This window comes from Bos taurus, chromosome 11 (genome assembly GCF_002263795.3).
Source record: "Bos taurus isolate L1 Dominette 01449 registration number 42190680 breed Hereford chromosome 11, ARS-UCD2.0, whole genome shotgun sequence".
NCBI lineage: Eukaryota > Metazoa > Chordata > Mammalia > Artiodactyla > Bovidae > Bos > Bos taurus.
The window spans coordinates 8723012-8742980 of record NC_037338.1 but is presented as its reverse complement, the minus strand read 5'-3'; the positions used below and the strand labels follow the sequence as shown (position 1 = coordinate 8742980).

At 42.6% G+C, this 19969-nt stretch overlaps 1 long non-coding RNA gene across 1 annotated transcript in view; it reads right to left on the bottom strand.

The window, feature by feature from the left end:
- Nucleotides 1-542: 542 nt before the first annotated feature.
- LOC132346543 (uncharacterized) overlaps nt 543-19969 on the bottom strand; it is a 78066-nt gene continuing 58639 nt past the window's right edge. Inside the window, exon 2 of the long non-coding RNA XR_009496369.1 lies at nt 543-13315. This is a non-coding gene — a long non-coding RNA (uncharacterized lncRNA). The remainder of the gene's footprint in view (nt 13316-19969) is intronic.

Here is a 19969-nt window from a genome sequence, read left to right as displayed (position 1 = left end):
AGTTACTTTAATGTTTAAAATAGTATTCAATTGCAAACAATCCTCAAACAATAGTTCCTAGAAGCTTGCCTGAACATTATATAAAAAAGCCCAAATTGTGAACTTCACAGGTAACTTACATACCACTTATGACTGCAAATTCATGAACTTTGTTAATTTTTCTTGAGTTTGTCTCTATACAGTTCGCATTTGAAAGTGTGAAAGTGTTAGCCACTCGGTCATGTCCAACATTTTGCGATCCCATGGACTGTAGCTTGCCAGGCTCCTCTGTCCATGGAATTCTCCAGGCAAGAATACTGGAGTGGGTTGCCACTCCTTTCTCCAGGGGATCTTCACAATCCAGGGATTGAAGCCAACCTAGGGATCGAATCTGGATCTCCTGCATTGCAGGTGGATTCTTTACCATCTAAGCCACCTAGGAAGTCAGTTCACATTCATAAAAACAAAAATAGGTGTAAAGATGCTCTGAAAAGCTTGGTTTGGGAACAGATTGGAATTTGGGTTTTACTCATTGAGGATAAGCAACACTGGCCACTAATGTAGAAAACAGATTGCGCTTTTTTAATGGGACATTCAATAAGACTTTATTAGCATCTATTAGGTTCAACGCAAAGCTCAGGAAATCACATTAATGAGCATCGTATATCAGCGTGTCTGTTATTAAATGACAGTATTCCTGAAAACTAGCAAGCCATATAGTACTTTAGACTTTTTTTTTACCTTTATCTTTAGAATTAGCTGACATTCTATCCTGTTACACTGGCCTGACTATTAGTAATAGTGAACCAATTTATAAACCCATTAGTGACACTTTTTCCAGAAGATAAAAACAGTCAAAATTATCTGGCAGCAATTAATCTTAATGGCTGTATGCAGTAAACAGCAATGGGCTAATTCCAGCTCTGTCAGCCCCATCAAACAATCCTGCATTAGGCCGCCTTTCAGCGATCCATTAAGCATATTCAGAACAACAACAAATTCAATGCTGAAGGCATATGCACTAAACATTACAACAGTGATCTTCTGAAGCCATCATTATCTCTTAAATAGTACTTCCCCCATGTATTATCATTATGCTGTACATTAGAAATACTTTGATTAAACTCCCTTAATTCATAACAGACAGCTGCAGACCATTTATGCAGTTAATCTCAACACAACAGCTATTGAGGAAATATAACCAATGAAGGCTGTAAACTGGAAGTCATTACTATGAAAGATACTGGTTTTCCAGTCCTCTTAGAGCAGAGTGCATCATGAGGATGGGCTTGGGGTCTACAAGGATGGGAGAAGCCGTTAAGTACCTTCCGCTCTTCTCTGGAGCATCCGTCTGGAGGGTTGTTGTGTTGTAGGCTGGGCGTGTGACCAGTTTAGACAGAGCTGTTTCCTGGGTGCTGACCCTTCCAAGGGTCTGACTGAGAAGAACCAGTGCTTTGGTTGACTTCTATTTCTCAGCATTGGTAACAGGAAGTCAAGACTCTGGTTATACAAATAATCTCATTGATTTCACAGAACTGTTACCGCAAAGATGGACGAAAGCGCTCTGCTTGTGTCTCATCCTCAGCAACGGTTTCTGACTTCCTTTCCACACGCCGTTGTCTGTGAAGGTTTAATTCATAGTACTTGAGTTCACATACTTAAATGATCTCTAGAGACTTCACTGGTAGTCCAGTGATTAAGAATCCTCCTTGCAATGCTGGGGACATGGGTTCGATCCCTGGTAAGGGAACTAAGATTCCACGTCCCATAGAGCAATGAAGCCCGAGGCAGACAAAAAAAATATATATATAATCACATGTGTGCGTGCACACACACACATGCATAAAACTTTAAAAAATGATCTCTACCCAATTTAACCTGGATGTTTTCTTTGCCATGTGTGTGGTATCTTCACTGAACAATTCAGAAAAATCCCGGGCAAAACCCCACCCCAATCTAAGAAGCCACACCCAAGTTCATGTTCTGCTGAGTAAAATACGCACTGGCTTAATTTGATGAACAAGAAACCTGTGTAAATTTTCCCCAAAATATACCTTCACAAACTCTTTCCGTTTCGCAGGTAGAGAAACCATAAACATGCACATGAATGGGTTCTATGTGCCTGGTGATTTCCCCCTCACATAGGGTTTGTTTCAAAGTCCTAAACCACAGACATCGTGTCTACCGTTTGATGAAAGGGCCAACTAATTAAAACATAAATTTCGCATCCCCTTGCCAACTCCGACAGTACATTCAGTTTTCAGGCTGAGTGTTGATGAATTAAATATTGATTCCAAATGTAAAGCACCCTCATTGTAGAGCGATAAGGGTTTAGCTTCCAGAGGCAGAGACCAATCCCCGTGGCGGTTTACACTGACCGTCTTGGGGGATTTCAACTCTGTGGTTAAGTCAGCCCGTCCCTCCAAGACACCCGTGAACTTGAGATTGTTCGTGCTTGCTGTTCGTCTACAGAGAGTAGCTGGGCTGGGTGGAGGTGACTCAACACATCTCTTTGGCACCTTGGTGACTTCTGGTGCCCTCCATCCCCACTGCCGTATCCCCATCTACCCCCTCCTAGAACACCACACTTTTTACAAAACGGCAGTGCTGAAGAACTTCCCTTATTTTTTTCTCACTTCCCTTAAATTTGTTTGAAAGCCATGGATATAGTGACTGCTTGTTCTCTTATTTCTCAGACTTGCATTTGTGACCCAGAAAAAGAACTGCACTTTAAAAAACAATATTTTTTATTTATTTTTGGCTGTACTGGGTCTTTGTTGCTGCAAGGGCTTTTCTCTAGGTGTGGCAAGCGGGAGCTTCTCTTTGTTGCAGTACACAGGCTTCTAACTGTGATGGCTTCTCTTGCTGTCAAACACAGTCTCTAGAGTGCTCGGGCTTCAGTAGTTGTGGTGCCCGGGTTTAGTTGGTCCACAGCCTGTGGATTCTCCCCAGACCAGGGATCGAACCTGTGTATCCTGCATTGGCTGGTGGATTCTTATCCACTGGACCAATAGGAAGTCCAAGTTCTTGCACTTGTGATGAAATCTCCAAATCTCCATTTGACATCCTGAGGTCAGTATCAGGCCCCAGGTACAGTTTGGACCAGTTGAGCTTTCATCCACGTTGAAAGGTCTTCCCATCCTGAGACCTCGCTCCCTGCCACTGCCAACTGACGAGGCACAGATCAGCTTGAGAAGTAGTGTCCCATCGTAGAAATTCACAGCGCCCGTCAGCATAGCAAAGTCTCCGAGAAGTTCTAGAAAAAAGAAACCTGTTTCGACTGTGATTAACTCAGCAGCCTATCCGGTAGATTTTTCCATCTGTGGAATAACTGTTCCCATCTCACAGGGCATCCATCTTTTATAGTCTATATTTTGGGGACAATTTTTTTTCTAAATCCAAGCTTGTAATATTATTGCCTCAAGATTAATCTGTGATAGGAAAGAACCAGTCTGTGACTTGATTAATTATTCTTTCTTCTAACTTTCGTTTGTAAGATTTGGTTGAACTTAAAGATACTCCGCTCTGGACGAGTGTGTGTGTTAGTTGCTCAGTTGTGTCTGACTCTTTTGCAAATGTATCAACTGCAACCCGCCAGGCTCCTCTGTCCATGGAATTCTCCAGGCAAGAATACTGGAGTGGGTGGCTGTTTCCTTCTCCAAGGAATCTTCCCAATCCAGGAATTGAACCCGGGTTTCCTGCATTGCAGGCAGATTATTTACTGTCTTAACCACCAGGGAAGCCTGTTGTTGACAAGTGGCCATCCTCAAATGCAAGTGTGTTTGGAATTCACAAGCCTGTTATACTTCGACTGACGTTGCCATTCACTCCAGGAATCTAACTGCGTCAGTGTTTATAGAGAAATTTTTTTTCTGATGGAGTGTAAGTTTTTCTTCAACTAATGATTAGATCTTTGCAACTGATGTTAAACATATGGATAATTCACGAATGTGCTAATTTACCCTGCTGTGGAACATTATCTTAGCTACAACACAATTATATCGTGCATCCAGAGTTCTATCTAGACATATTTACATACATCAGTATCTATGTCTATTCAGGAAACTTCAAATTATGAGCAGGTAACTTCTACAGGCTAATTTGAAGTATGCTGCTGGGGAGCTTAGTATACACTTTTGAAAAGAAATGTATTACAAATCGTGTTTATGTTTCAGATCTAACCTATAAAATCTGTTTAATCCACTGCACCTGCATGGCTGAAAAGCTCCATACGGTAATAAGCCAAATATCAGTACAGTTGCCATGCTGGTTAATTAAACCAAGTAGAAAAATCATAAGGTGACGAAATTAACGAAGAAATCCTTGTAAAGGTTTGACCTAAAATGCTAATGCTTGAGGAAATATAGGTTTAGTTTTAAAAGATGAGGTCGTAGACTCAAATATGTGTGTGTGTGTGAATGTTTGTGTGAATGTGAGTGTATGTGTGAGTGTATGTGAGTGTGTGTGTGTAGCTTCTGATGTGACTATCTAATTGCATTATTTCTAATTATTCTTTTAAACATCCTCTCCAACCCCAGTGCCCCGTTATAGACACCTCACAGCAAGTCTCTTTCCAGGAAACGGAGTTGGAGTCCTGTACAGACAATAAGAGAAACAGATAATGAGAAAGTAGAAAAAAGATTGTTCCTTAGGAAATCTAGGTAAGAACTGGCAGCAATAAGGAACGGAGAAGCTAGCTTTTTTTCTCTCTCACACACACACATACACACAGAGAGAAGAAACAGAGTTCCTTTGATGGATTTAGGTGAAATGTGAAGAGTGACATACAGGTCATCTTGGGAACAGCACATGTGCGGTCATTTTTCTGCAGGTGGAAGAAGAGGAGAAGGGGTCAAGGGTGGGGAGAAAAGTCTGGCCACCATGTGCCTGGTGTCCAGCTTGTCTCCAATTCTGCTGCAAATACCTCCAAGCCACCCAGCTCCAACTTTTACAGAGATCCCTGCTGTAGAGTTTGCTTGCTGTGACTGAGGTCTAGCTCCTCTTTCCCGCTTTGCTGTCTAGCTCTCCACGGAGCAGTTGCTACCCAGACACCTCAGCCCTCATTAGCCCTTTCCCCAAGGAGGCTGGCCCCTGTCTTCTCTGTCCCACACGCTGCCTTCCTCCCAACATGGACCCTTCTCCAGCCCCACCGCCACCTCCTCCTCTCGCCAAGGCTCCCAGTTGCTTCCTCTGTTTCGGATCCTATCATCTGGGCTCAAGTTAACTTTCCCTCCTGTCCATGCTTCTACTTGCCCCCGTTCATGCTTTTGCTATTCTTGGAGTAGCTTTAATAAATGCCAGCTCAGCCTCAGCAGAACCCTCCTGAATCCCACACCCAGTGAGCACCACCCATCCTCTCTTCTCGTCTCCCCTCCTGGGTGTCAGCTCTTCTGACCTCCTGACTACTCCTCAAATGCTTCCTCTCCTGGTCCCCTCCCCCTCACTCCTTCCCTATTAGCTGCCTCCTACTCACCAATACGGAGTTCATTTATCACATCTCTGGAAACTTCTCAGTCTCTAACTAGGTAAGATGCTCCTACTCACTAAATTATAATTCATGGAACTGTAATGACTTTCTTTTCTCCTTTTGACCTGCTTGAAAACAATGATGGTGTCTCTTAGTTTGCATCAGGAGCTTGCAGACTACTTCTTGGAACATAGTAGGTACTTAAAAAATATTCACTGGATGAATGGACCAAGGAGTAGACAGAAATGCTAAATACAGTTGATAGCACGTCTTTCAGGCATGCCGTAGAGCTGCAGAATTCTCAGACGGTTGACAGTCAGTTATTAGTTAGTAGATGTGAACTACATTATATGGAGAAAAATATATGTGTAACATTCACATAAAAGATGAATAATGCTGGTCTGCTTGTGGTAGGATTATGAGTGGTTTTATTTGACTTTTGCAGGTATGAGTGTCTTGGTTAAATTTTTTTTTTTTTTTTTGAAAAGCTTGGGTTATTTTCATTATGAGAAAAACAGAGATAATGGGAAAAATGCAGTGTCTGCTTAAACATGGTTCATGACTGCAAAGAGACAGGGCACACAGGGCCCACTGCTGCCTCCTGTGTGTCCCTTGGGTCTCTGGTCTCTTGGGCTCTTCTTCCCGTCTGTCTCCCTCAGCTTCTTATTTCCTCCATGGTGTCTGTGATTGGAGATTTGGCCTTGACCGGGAAGACTGGGCTCAGGTTTGAATGTGGCTGGACTGCTTCCAATATCAGTATGATGGTCCATGCTGGCATTTCTCTACTGAGCTGTTGTTTTATTGTTTAGTTGCTAAGTTGTGTCCCGCTATTTTCGACCCCAGGGACTGCAGCATGCCAAGCTTCTCTGTCCTTCACTATCTCCTAGAGTTTGCTCAAACTCATGGACATTTCAGGGAAGGCAATGGCACCCCACTCCAGTACTCTTGCTTGGCAAATCCCATGGATGAAGGAGCCTGGTAGGCTGCAGTGCATGGGGTCACTAAGAGTTGGACACGACTGAGCAACTTCACTTTCACTTTTTACTTTCACGCATTGGAGAAGGAAATGGCAACCCACTCCAGTGTTCTTGCCTGGAGAATCCCAGGGACAGGGGGAGCCTGGTGGGCTGCCGTCTATGGGGTCACAAAGAGTTGGACATGACTGAAGTGACTTAGCAGCAGCAGAAGCATGTCCATTGAATCAGTGATGCCGTCCAACTATCTCATCCTCTGCTGCCCCATTCTCTTCCTGCCCTCAGTCTTTCCCAGCATCGAGGTCTTTTCCAATAAGTCAGCTCTCCACATCAGGTCGCCAAAGTATTAGAGTTTCAGCTTCAGCACCAGTCCTTCAGGTGAATGTTCAGGGCTGACTTCCTTTAGGATTGACTAGTTTGATCTCCTTGCAGTCCAAGAGACTCTCAAGAGTCTTCTCCAACACCACAGTTCAAAAGCATCAATTCTTCGGTACTCAGCTTTCTTTATGGTCCAACTCTCACATCCATACATGACTACTGGGAAAACCGGCAGAGTAATGTCTCTGCTTTGTAATGCCATATCTGGGTTTCTCATGGCTTTTCAGCTGGACCTATTGTTGATTGGCTGGTTGTTGTTGCTGAGGTTCTCGAAAGTTGTGGTGAAGGGATGCTCAGCCTTGCTTCTCCCAGTGTTCATAGGGATGTATGTTTGCTGCAAGGGGAGCGTCACGGTCAGTCCCTTACTTGCTTCAAAATACATCGTACCAATTTTTCATTAGCAGGCAGAGTAGCTGGTTTGCTGTGCTCAGTTGCTCAGTAGGGTCAGACTCTTTGTGACCTAATGGACTGTCACTGGCTCCTCTGTCACACCCACCAGGATCCTCTGTCCTTGGGATTTCCCAGGCAAGAATATTGGAGTGGGTTGCTGTTTCCTACTCCAGGCTTGGTTTACCAAGCTAAAATAAAGGAACCCAGCCAAAGCCCCCACACCAGCTCCCTCCAACAGCCACGTGTGTCCCGAGCATTCCTCTGGATCATTAAGACAGCACCTTTGCCCATGGCGGGGCCAAGCACAGAGCCCACCCCATAAACGCTGTTCATGGGCTAGTCCTTCTGAGCCCCAGTGAATGAGCCTTTCATTCCTATGAAAGTTAGCAAATTCTCTCAAATAGCAATGCAATATTTAATGTTTTTCCCTAACTCGACATCTACAGGCATTTTTGAGGAAAATTGGTGTGCTAGTCTAACACTATTAAAGATGATCAAGAAAAAACATAACGATACTTGAAATGGGCCAACCTTCTGCATTCATGAAGGCTTCAGGTGACCGAAGGCTTTGTTTTAATGACAGAGTATACTGATATGCTAAATTAATTGAGTTCAACATTCATTTAGGGGGCAACTCATTCATTTACAGTACCATGCACCTATGCTAGGGGCTTTGGGGGAATAAAACTGAAATGAAACCTGGTTTGTGGCCTCAAGGAATTTATAATATGGTGCTTGTAAATGAACTGAGATATAAATCCTCTCCTTCTGATCATAACTCAGTAGAATAAACATTTTTATTTCCATTTATTGGAGGGTTTTCTTTTAGCTGAGATTGACTCTGATCCTCTCCTTGAAAATTTCGGTAACTTACAAACTCCATTATCCATAACTTTTTGGCGTGCTTCTATTTGCTCATTGATCTCTTCATTTACGTCCTCACTCAACAAATATTTATTCAATGCTCCTCTAGGCCAGGAACTGTTCTAGGAGCTTAGATATAGTGGTGAGCAAAACAACATGTGCTCACACACACACACACACACTCCTTACCGGGAATGAATACTGGCTTCAGAGAGACAGAAAGAGTCTGGAAAGGTGAGGAGCCCTTCTGAATCAGGGTGTTGCAGGGGACTCCCCAAGAATCTGGCATCTTAATGGAGATGTGACAATTCTAGGGGGCAAGCAAAGGAAACAGAAGTCCCAGCAAAAGCAGAGGCCTGAACCACAGCATAGGAAGAGGGTCTGCATGACAATGAAAAGGGCAAAGCAGCCGAGATGAGAGGAGTGGGTAGAAGGTGAGGGCTGAGCCATGATCAGTCTTCAGATGTGAGGGGCTTGTTGGCCAGGAATCAAGGCCGAGGGGCCACATCCCAAGCGGAGGAGGTTCAGCTTAGAAGAAGCTCAACCTGATCTTCCTTAAAATTGTGAATCACTGTATTGTACACCTGTAACTTACATAATGCTGCTGCTGTTGTTTAGTCACTAAGTCATATCTGACTCTTTTGAGACCCCTCTGACTGTAGCTCGCTAGGCTCCTCGGTCCATGGAATTTTCCAAGCAAGAATACTGGAGTGGGTTGCCATTTTCTTTTCCAAGGGATCTTCCCAACCTAGGGATTGAACTCAAATCTCTTGCATCCCAGGTGGATTCTTTACCCCTGAGCCACCAGGGAAGCTGAACTTATGTAATACTGTATATCAACTGTACTTCAAATTTTTAAAAAAGGAAGATCACTTTGACTCCTCTGTGGAGAAGAGCCTATAGAATAAGTTAACAAAAAATAAAGGGGGCTTAGATGGTAAAGAATCCACCTGCCAGGGAAGGAGATGCAGGTTCTATTCCTGGGTCAGGAAGATCCACTGGAGGAGAAAATGGCAGACTACTCCAGTATTCTTGCCTGGAGAATCCCATGGACAGAAGAGCTTGACAGGCTATAGTCCATGGGGTTGCAAAGAGTCTGACACAGCTGAGCACGCATACACGAGCACACCCCTGATGTGGGGTTTTAAGGGCCTGACCTCCTTGCTCCACACTGGGGTGACTTGGAAGGGCCATGCTGGCCCTAGAGCCCCTTGAGTCTGCTGGGACATTGTTGGCACTGAAGCCTGGTGTTCCCCTCTGTCCAGTCCCACTCTGGACATGGACCAGTCCCACTTGGTCCCGATGCATCTCCCTACTGACACTCCTGCAGCCCACGCTTCAACTCTGTCTCTACTTCTTGGGAGAGCATCATTGTGTGAGAAAGCAAAGTGCCTTTGAGGCAGCTCAGGGCTCCTGGGAGCATTTTGAGAATGTGAATCTTCACAAGGACCTTCGGGGCGCCTTCGGCTGACTAGGGTCTCTCAAGCAGTGTTCAGCAAGAACGTGGGGTTTCTACCCTCGCTCCAGGGTTAGTCAGGGAATGCAGGGCTGGGTCCACAGTGGTGACTCAGTTAGCATGTATTAAAAGGCATAAGCTCCCATCACAAACCTTTATCCCAGTCACATGTGAACTAACCCTGTGCTCTGGGTTTGGAAGGTTCCCAAGGAGCAGCTGGCACTGGATCTGGAATGACTTGCAGCTCCTGAGGGCAAGGGTGGAGTTTTCTACACCCATTTATGAGGGGCCAGGTGAGAAAGAGGTCAGGACTGTGGTTCCTCCTTGGGGTCAAGGAGGAAGAATGGTGTGACATGCTGTGCAAACTGCCAGAGACCTGGACCATCTCCCAGAGTCAAGTGAGAAAACAGAACAGCACAGAGAAATGAGACAGAGCAGCAAGGGAAATTCAGAGATCACCTAGACATGGAGAAGTTCCTTTCTCAAGGATTTTGAGCCAGTACTAAAGTTTATAGTTAAGTGTTAGTTGCTCAGTCTTGTCCAACTCTGCGACCCCATGCACTGTAGCCCACCAGGCTCCTCTGTCCATGGGATTTCCCAGGCAAGAATACTGAAGTACGTTGCCATTCCCCTCTTTAAGGGATCTTCTTAACTCAGGGATTGAACCTTGGTCTCCTGCACTGCAGGCAGATTCTTTACCGTCTGAGCCACCAGGGAAGCCCTTACTATAATTTATAACTTCATCCCAAATAATTTTATTTATTCCTCTATTTTATTATTCCTTTCATATCTCTTCCTAAAGTGCTTCAAGAATAATTTTTTTGCAAGTATCTTTCATATGAATTGGCATATTGACATAAAAAAGTTACATTATTAATTTAGCTACAATAAAGAAGTATTAAGTATCAATATATATAAGCATGGATGTTGCTGAATCTAAGTCTATACGTTATTGTATTTCAGTCTGAGGGTAGGCAACAAAATTTGTTGTTAATTTGAAATCTGTGTATGAAATAATGAAATGAAATGAAATGAAAATCAAGAGAAAACAAAAGCATCCAAATAGGTTGTATTAAAAAGAATAAATAGAGTCTTCCCTGGTGGTCTAGAGGATAAGACTCCCCCTTCCATTGCAGGGGATGCTGGTTCGATCCCTGGTCGGGGAGCTAAGATCTCACATGCCTTGTGGCCCAAAAAACCAAAACATAGAGCTGAAACAGCATTGTAACAAATTCAATAAAGAGGAAAGAATGGTCCCCAGCAAAAGTATTTTGAAGAAAGGGATAACTAGTTGAGTCCATTTACCATAGGGTTTTAATCAGTATTTCCTAGTTTCTTGCTGCCATGGTCTGGGATGGGTCTCACTCTAACCAACCACCATTGCTTTCGCAGGAAGCAGAGTGGCTCAGTGGTCCAGGCTCATGAAGCCCATCCTGGGTTCAGATCCTGGCTCCATTCTCCAGCTGCATGGCCTGGAGTGAGTCACCTAGTCCTCGTGGTTCAGATTCCTCATTCATAAAATGGGGATGAAAGCAATGCTGTGTGTATGCCTGTGTGCTCAGTCACTCAGTTGTGTCTGATTCTTTGCAACCCCATGGACTGTATCGTGGAAGACTCCTCTGTCCATGGGGTTCTCCAGGCAAGAATACTGGAGTGGGTTGCCCTTCCCTCCTTCAGGGGATCTTTCCAACCCAGAGGTTGAGCCTGTGTCTCCTTTATTGCAGGTAGATTCTTTACCCACTAAGCCATCTGGGAAGCCCTGAAAACAATAATGCATACTTTATAAGGTGGTTTTGAGCAGTTCATATACATCAAGTGCAAAACATTGCCTGGCACCCAATCAGATCAGATCAGATCAGTCACTCAGTTGTGTCAGCACGCCAGGCCTCCCTGTCCATCACCAACTCCCGGAGTTCACTGAGACTCACGTCCATTGAGTCAGTGATGCCATCCAGCCATCTCATCCTCTGTCGTCCCCTTCTCCTCCTGCCCCCAATCCCTCCCAGCATCAGAGTCTTTTCCAATGAGTCAACTCTTCGCATGAGGTGGCCAAAGTACTGGAGTTTCAGCTTTAGCATCATTCATTCCAAAGAAATCCCAGGGCTGATCTCCTTCAGAATGGACTGGTTGGATCTCCTTGCAGTCCAAGGGACTCTCAAGAGTCTTCTCCAACATCACAGTTCAAAAGCATCAATTCTTTGGCGCTCAGCCTTCTTCACAGTCCAACTCTCACATCCATACATGACCACAGGAAAAACCATAGCCTTGACTAGACGGACCTTTGTTGGCAAACTAATGTCTCTGCTTTTGAATATGCTATCTAGGTTGGTCATACCTTTCCTTCCAAGGAGTAAGCGTCTTTTAATTTCATGGCTGCAGTCACCATCTGTAGTGATTTTGGAGCCCAGAAAAATAAAGTCTGCCACTGTTTCCACTGTTTCCCCATCTATTTCCCATGAAGTGGTGGGACCAGGTGCCATGATCTTCATTTTCTGAATGTTGAGCTTTAGGCCAACTTTTTCACTCTCCACTTTCACTTTCATCAAGAGGCTCTTGAGTTCCTCCAAATAATTGGCTATCACTCACATGGAGTTCTGCTTTAAAAAAGAGTGCGCCCAAGATATTTTGAAGGAGTTTGTGTGTGTGTATCACAGTTGGTTCTTCTCACTTTCAAATGTCACTGAGAGGATCATAGCACACAAACTTACAAAGGCTCTTTGGGAATCAAACACGGCGACCAGGGAAGACTGAGGCCCACCACCACCACCAGGGGAAGTGCCCCTGGCTTTTCTCTCATTTCCAGCTGTGCAATTCATTCATCCTAGCCTTGGAGAAATATTTTACTTTATGAATTTCATTTCTCAAATCTGTGAAATGGGCACAAAATACTTAACTCTCTAGAGTTCAGGACAAAATACTTGATGAAAAGTCAGATCGCTCAGGACTCAATAGGAGCTGGTCAGGTAATATCTCATATGGCAGCTCATCCTTGGTTTTAAAAGAATATTCGGGATGAGGGGTGGTCTCCTTTAGTCAGTACAGTGGCATTGCTTCTTTGCCAGTGCCTGCAGCATGCTACTGGGGCATCTGGACTTGAGCCTTGATTATCCCTTTCCCCACTGGCCAGCTCAGGCTGTGAATGAGTCTTGCTTTGGAGTCAATCAGACCAGGGTTCAATTCAAGCTCTGAGAAAGCAGAGAGACAGGCAACCTCCTATGGGGTCTGATACCCCAGCTCACCGATGGCTGTGAACAAAAAGGAAGCATCAAACAAGACGCAGGACCCAGCCTTGGTGGCCTCCTCCTCTTCTTTCCTCTGTTCAAGGCTGCTGTTCTTACATCTGCAAAGCTCCACACTTGGTGTACCATAGGTGCTTCATCCAAGAAGGCAGAATTGGAGATTGTGATATACAGGTGCGATGCACGCATGCTCAGTTGTGCCTGACTCTCTGCGACTCTGTGGACTGTAGCCTACCAGGTTCCACTGTCCAAGGAATTCTCCAAGCAAGCATACTGAAGTGGGTTACCATTTACTACTTTAGGGAGTCTTCCCGTCTCAGGGATTGAACTGCATTGAACTTGTCTCCTGCATTACAGGCGGATTCTTTACTGCTGAGCCACTTGGGAAGCCCCATAGTTACACTACCCTCATTTAATTTGAAGAATTAACATGGAGAGGTTTGGTGGTACTTATTTTCAAAGTCCAATCTGGGAACACATGTTTCAACATGAGCTTGGATTGTGGTTTTTCTGTGGCGCATATGTCTGTTTCTGTATCACTTCTTATCTCAATGTCTTCATTACTCAACTAAAACAAGCAGACAGACAAAAAAAAAAAAAAAAGAGAAGAGGTGAGAGATTGGTTCATTTCCATTCCCACCATATATTTAACTTACAGTGAAATTTCAGAGGAGTTTTCTCATTTTAGGTACCTCATTTTCCCATTCTCTGAAATGGGTACAGAGTTAATCCCAAGAGTTAGAATTTAGTGAAAAGTATTTGGACAGCTGATTGAATTTTGTCCATTCTATTGGAATTAACTCAGAAATATATTTATTGATTTTAGCATTAGAGATTTCATGATCATCTAAAAGATTCAACAGCCATGTCCACAAAAAGATACTATTAGGGGTTACCAGAAAATTTATGGCCCTGGGCGCATTACCCTTTCCATTTTATTTTTCTCCTACAAGTTTACACCACTGTGAAAATTCTTTCAGGGTTAGGTAGCATCTCATGTAACTCCTAACTCAGACATCAGGTATATTTATTATGATATCTCTACACAAATGGAGTGGACACAAACACTCAGATTACTACATGTTTGAAAAGAATATAACATGCTGCAGTAGTATTTTCTGCCTCTATACACATTGTTGTTGTTTAATCGCTGTTGTGTCTGACTCTTTGCAACCCCATGGACTGTAGCCCACAGGGCTCCTCTCTCCATAGGATTCTCCAGGCAAGAATACTGGAGTGGGTTGTGATTTCCTTCTCCAGGGAATCTTCCTGACCCTGGGATTTAACCTAAGTCTCCTGTATTGGCAGGTGTTTTTTTTTTTTTTTTTTAACCACTGATACCTAAACTCAAAACCACACTTGAATTACTTTCTTTAAAACATCCCTTTTTAGTAAAGAAAATTTCCACTACATCCCCATACTTTTTGGACTTTTTATGCTGGTTTCCCTGTAAACGAGACCTTTACACTGCACCAAGAAGGAAATCTCTAGAAGGCTGCATTCTGAACTGTAGTCTTCTCTCTCAAGTCAAGCACATTTCTTTCTTCCATGTTTTTTCAGTTACAAAGCTACAACAATGTTTATATTCATATGAAGTATTTCAGCAATTCATAGCCAATTTATCAATGACCACGCAGCTGCAGGCCCTGCAGTCTAAAAAAATATACCAGCTCACTTAGTGTTTATACAGTCTCTGAAAGCCCCCAGTTGAGGCAGGGAGATGGAGGGCCTGGGGGTCGTTAGAAAGGTACAGTGGAGATCCTGCGAGTGATGGTGGAGGGATGTTTGCATTATAGCCCAACACATCATTAAGGACACAATTGTTATTTAATGTGGCCCAATCATCTCTCTACTCTTCATGAAACCCACTTAAGTAATTACCTTCGGAGCTCATTGGTTCCATGAGCTGCCTGGTTACAAAGGGTTATATAAAAAAAAAAAATTAAAAAATGGGCTCATTCAATTGCCCCTTCAAGCTGACTTTTCCTTATTAACATATTCAATGAAGACCTTTTTACCTATCCTGAGACTCTGAAAACTTCAAGGTAAATAAACACTCTGAAGCACTAGAAAGATTTCAAGAGAATGAGAACACATTAGCCAAAGTGTATTCTTCCATCAGGAACGCTTAAAAAGAAAAGCTGATACACGCATAATGCCTGACTTCTTTGTATTTTCACTTTGACATCTGTTTTAGCCAATCAATTTTTCATTAAAGCCAAAATGCTGTCTTCAGATTTGCCTCGGCTTTTCTCCTTTTAAGACAAGAATGAATTTATGAAGAAAATATTCCCTTACAAAACTCAACGCCAGCTTACCATGCTGTGTGTATCTTAATAAATGGCATAGTTTTGAAGACTCGATTTGAATAGTCTAGATATTAAGATGGAAGATTTAAAGAATCCACAGAACTTATTTTCAGAGCACATTTACATGTCTTTTAAACAGATTTTTTTTTTATTATGACGTGTCCAAGATATTTAGCACCATTTAAGAGGAGCAGCTCTGAAGCACAGAATTGAAATCGCTTGATAGCACACATCTGCATTTTAAACTTTAAGCTAGCTTTCAAAATACACTGTACCATCCATGTTTACTATAAATACGGCGAGGTAAGTCTGGAATACCTTTATCTTATTTGGTAGCTCTGTGTTGGAGCCTCTTTGTTTGAGCAGAAGTGTCAGCTGTATTTTACTTTATTATATAAAAAAGTTTCAGAATTTAATTAAGGGTCAAGTACCAGCGGTAGATAAATGCAACAGCGAAAGCATATTTCTGATCACTCTGAAGTCTGCAATCATGAAAATTATTATCATTGAGTAAAACTGGTCTCAATGATGGTGACTGGGAGATGGAGTCTGTGTTACTCAGCTGTCATTTACATAATAATGGGTTCCCGTTTTCATCAGCACCTTTTGTTTGCACAGTGCTTACTGCTATAGTAAATTGTCAAAATGTCATTCCTCTCCAATCAGCCTGAAAATATCAACAGTAAACAAGGCACAGGAAGAAATTCTCTGATTAGAAGTGTGGCAGAGGAAGAGTGGAGCTGAAGTCTTCGTGATCGCTGGAAATGTGTTAGCTTGGTGTCCCCAAGATACTGCCACACGGCTTAGGGAGATGACTTCTCCCTTCCGCCCCCTTCAGCAGCTCTTTAATGAAGAAATTCCACTGTGCTACGAAGGTCGTTCTGAAACCCCAGGACTGTCACTGGGGATTAGTAGAGTTACATATGTATCCATCCTTGCCACTCTGTTCCCTCTTCCTGGGATCGGCCTTTCCTTTTCCTGGCAGAGCTGGGACTGGGCTATCCTAGTGTTCTCTCTCTGCTGTTTCTCTGACTGCTGGCTGGTGGCATTCCAGAGAAGAAAGGGGCCCTTGGACACACTGCCATCACACAGGCTGCCACACACAGGCTCCCATCAGCTAACCAACTGATGCCCAGTTCCAGACTGAGGACAGGCTGAGAGACGGCTCCCTGGGGAGATGCGTCGGGACTCAGGAGCTGGGGAAGAGCCCCAGGGGGTGCCCCTCACCTTTCCACCTGGCCATTAAACTTGGGGACCAGGGATGCGGAAGGACAAGATGTCAAAGCTAGTGTCAGCATTTAGGGCACAGAGCCCTGAAGGCTCAGCTTCAGACTCTTGTGCTCTCCGGTCTACATTCTGCTCGACTCTTCAGCAATATTTTCAAGTATGTAAGACACATGAAATCAGGGCATCTTTCTGTTCCTCAGTGGAATCTGCCCAGGACCAGAAAAGGATGAGGATGAATTAATACAGTATATGCCTTATAACCATTATAGTTACAAAGTATATTAAAATTAAAGACTTCACATTGTGTTTGAAATAAAAATGAATATAGTGGCATTCTGCCAAGAGTCCCAGAAACCACTCTTGTGTGGAATTGAAACATTTGGCTCATATAATACTTAATTTATTTTTATGAAATGACAAGTTATATAAATGTATGTTTAAAACAGAGGGGCACAACATTTTTTTTTCTAAGTTTCTTTGTATTCTGGCTTATATAGCTACACATAGTTAGGAGTTATATCTACACAGAAAGAAAAACAATAAACTTTCCCCAAGGAATTTTTTTTTTTTTAGCTACATGTTCCCCGAATATCTCAAAATGTGATCGTGTTAGGTTAGATCCCCAGTTAGGTTACCTGGGGAAAGGCTCATAGTACCGTCTTTTGGAAATGAACAGGAGTTTTAAAATCTATTGAAATGAGGTGTTGACATCAGGGGATATTTTATAGCGCTTTCAGCTTTCTTACCATGCACTTGATTTTGCTTGGCTACTTTTAATTCTGCACCCCTTACCCCCCGCCACAGACACAGTTCTTCTTTTTGAAAATCCAACATTGTCCAAACCTTTTCGATTAAGAAGCTCAGCTGAATGAAAGCACTGTGGTTCTGCGTTGGTGCATCTGTAAACAGAGGGGCTCGGGAAGCCAGGCGGCGCACGGAGAAATAGGGCTGGTCTTCTGTAATTACCTTGACACTTCATGCAGTACAGGGAATTAACTCCTAGGACTTTGGGCCGAATGAAGAAGTTGATGTTTCATGTTGTGAATGCATCAGCGCCTGAACCCATTACCAGTTTTAACAGAGATGGGAATTTACTATACTTCTTTTTTTTTCGTTAGGCATGTAGAGTGATGTGCAGAAAATGAGCAGAGAATTGAGGATGCTGAAGCAACAGCAGTGTGTATTTTTATTATAGCCTCTTTCTTCCAATTCTGTACCCATCTATAAAACATAAATAGAAGACGAGACCTATGGCAACCATTGTCTTGAAAGGGGGAGTCCTCTGTCTTAGAGGGGAGAGGTGAGTGTGTCACTAAAGTGGGTGAAGGTATTTCGGGACAGACCTAGAGGGACAGAGTGCTTGAAAACCCAGAGCAGGTGGGGAGACATAGCTCAAAAGGCAACTAGTTAGCAGCTGGCACTCTGACCTTTAACTGCATCCATGGTAACTGGGCTAAAGATGGAGCTCCGCTTTATTATTCTCACACCCACGATGTTAAAGCCCGTGAATCCCCATTGCAATTTAATGGCTGAAATCAGAAGGCAGATCTGTGTGCATTGGACCAGTGCCGATACCCTCTTAGCTAATGAGCGCAATAAACATTCTCATGCCAGGAAGCCAGCACAAGTGGAAATATTATGCCATACAGAAATCTATACCCAAACACAAAGAGATGGTCAGAGAAGCCGGTCTTTTATGTGTATTTTGCATATTCTAACATGCAAAGCCTTTTAAGGAAAGGATTACAAAAAGCAGCTAGACTATTAAAGACTGTGGCATACCATGAAGCTCATTGTGAATGAGAAATCTCAAGTTATGAATTCTCGACTTAATGAGTATTACTGCCACTTCTATTATTTTCCTTAATGAATCTTATTATTTGTAAATGCATGCTTCCTTTTATGTGGCTTTAATATACTAGGTGTCTTTTCTCTGACTATATGCTATACCTACAGTTGAATGGAGCACAGTGTAAAAGCAACCCACACTTTTTGGGAACAAAAGGAAGGGATTTTGTTATAACTTTGACTTGGCAGCCATTTAGTCCATAGTTTTTTAAGAATTAATGACAAAAGTGTCTTTCCGTTCTCATGGACTCTGCAGCCTACAGGATACATAGATCACACTGGTTTGTTTCAAAGCCCCAGAAAAAAAAAAAAAAAAAAAACAGTAAAGGCAGCTAACTACCAAGTGATGAAACTTTGCACATGCACTGCCTTTTTAACAAATGGTGGCAACACTTTTGATGCAAACACACACACATTTAGGTTTAAAAGGAGATGAAAATTGGTTCTGAACCCCTCAATCCAAGAAATAGCCAATTGCAGAGGTTCAAGCGTATTCAGCCCATTATGTGAATTTCATGTGATTTTTTTCCTGTTATTTGCTCTCCCCAACTTCTTTTTACAAAACTTACTTTTTCTACTTTCAAGTTTAGTGATTTAAATGTGCCACAGGGTATCAAAATGATGCCAACAATTATCCTGGATATGTATTTTATGCGATTCAAGAAACACAGTCCAAGTTCTAAAACTCCATGAGAATCTGCAGAAAATGTAACCTATGAATTTTTTTTTTTTGCCCCTGTGTGTGTTAGTCTCTGGTCATGTCTGAGTCTTTGCAACACTCTGGACTGTAGCCTGCCAGGCTCCTCTGTCCATGGGATTCTCCAGGCAAGAACACTGGAGTGGGTTGCCATTTCCTTCTCCAGGGGATCTTCCTGACTCAGGGTTTGAACCTGCCTTGCAGAGTCTCCTGCCTTGCAGGCAGATTCTTTACCATCTGAGCCACCAGGGAAGCCCTTCCCTTCAATTGCTTCTTCTGTAGTTCCTAAAATACTCTTCAATTTTATTTTGCTTAAATGGTTTTCTGAGAAAAGATGAGGGCTTAATAACTTTCCTTATCAGAAACAATAAATGTTTTTCTTGCGGCACGATGCCAGGAATCCTTTGTAAGAAAAAGCTTGAACTCTTTTGCTAACAGAAGCTACTTGTTCAGCAAGCGATAAAGGTCAGGGAGAAAATAATTTTGGTGCTTCTTATCATTTAAGACAATGTCACTTTTATCATTATCAGAGAGTTTTAAGAGGGTTGGAGGGGGGAAAGAAAAAAGCGAGACAAAGGAAGTAAGAACTCCGAGCCCTGAATAATCACACCTGTTTACTTGACTTATGAAAGGGCAGGGTGTGACTTGATCCGTTTAATAAAAGATGTTCTATCAATTTAGACAATTATACCAAAGATTAAGAATGTCAGGAAGCTGATGAAATCTCCTAGGTAACATTAAAAAATAATACGCTTTTAGATCACATCATATATTAAATGACAACTGCCAATTTTTTTTAAAGGAGTCCTCAAAATTCTTTCCTGAATAACAATTTGAAGTTAAAATACTTTGTTCTTAACTGTTAACTTCATTGACATGACACTTCTACTTCTTGAGTTGGGGAACTTGGCAAAGAAGAGCTTTTTGTTTACCGAAGTCAAAGCAGACTGCGATAGAGATACAGTGTTTTATGGCCTTTATGCATCTTTGCCTAATTAAAGAATAATAAGAAATATTTTTCTAGCATATTACTTGGTTAAAAATATCTAAATATGACTTATGTTTAAATCTTTATCATCCTCTTGACTTATTTAGTTTTTCTGGCTTCTGAACAATTGCTTTTATTATCATCAGCCTATTA